General features: G+C 51.7%; 1 non-coding gene across 1 annotated transcript; it reads left to right on the plus strand.

The window, feature by feature from the left end:
* The first annotated feature begins 195 nt into the window (after window positions 1-195).
* Window positions 196-314, plus strand: LOC116008267. Its single transcript, XR_004095661.1, has one exon. It is a non-coding gene; the product is annotated as a 5S ribosomal RNA (ribosomal RNA).
* Window positions 315-433: the final 119 nt, after the last annotated feature.

The raw sequence follows: 433 nt of genomic DNA on the forward strand, positions 1-433 counted from the left end.
AAGCGTGCTTGGGCGAGAGTAGTACTAGGATGGGTGACCCCCTGGGAAGTCCTCGTGTTGCATCCCCCACCCTCTTTTTAATCTTTCTTTTAAACCGCTGGACCGCTCGCTAAGGGTACTATCCTTTTAAACCGCTAAGCGAGAGAAGTTGCGAGGAGAGAGAGGGTCAAGTACATTTTGCGCGCAGTACGTGACGGATGCGATCATACCAGCACTAATGCACCGGATCCCATCAGAACTCCGAAGTCAAGCGTGCTTGGGCGAGAGTAGTATTAGGATGGGTGACCCCCTGGGAAGTCCTCGTGTTGCATCCCCCACCCTCTTTTTAATCTTTCCTTTAAACCGCTGGACCGCTCGCTAAGGGTACTATCCTTTTAAACCGCTAAACCGCTAAGCGAGAGAAGTTGCGCGGAGAGAGAGGGTCAAGTACATT

The sequence above is a fragment of the Ipomoea triloba genome, chromosome 16 (assembly GCF_003576645.1).
Source record: "Ipomoea triloba cultivar NCNSP0323 chromosome 16, ASM357664v1".
Lineage (NCBI taxonomy): Eukaryota > Viridiplantae > Streptophyta > Magnoliopsida > Solanales > Convolvulaceae > Ipomoea > Ipomoea triloba.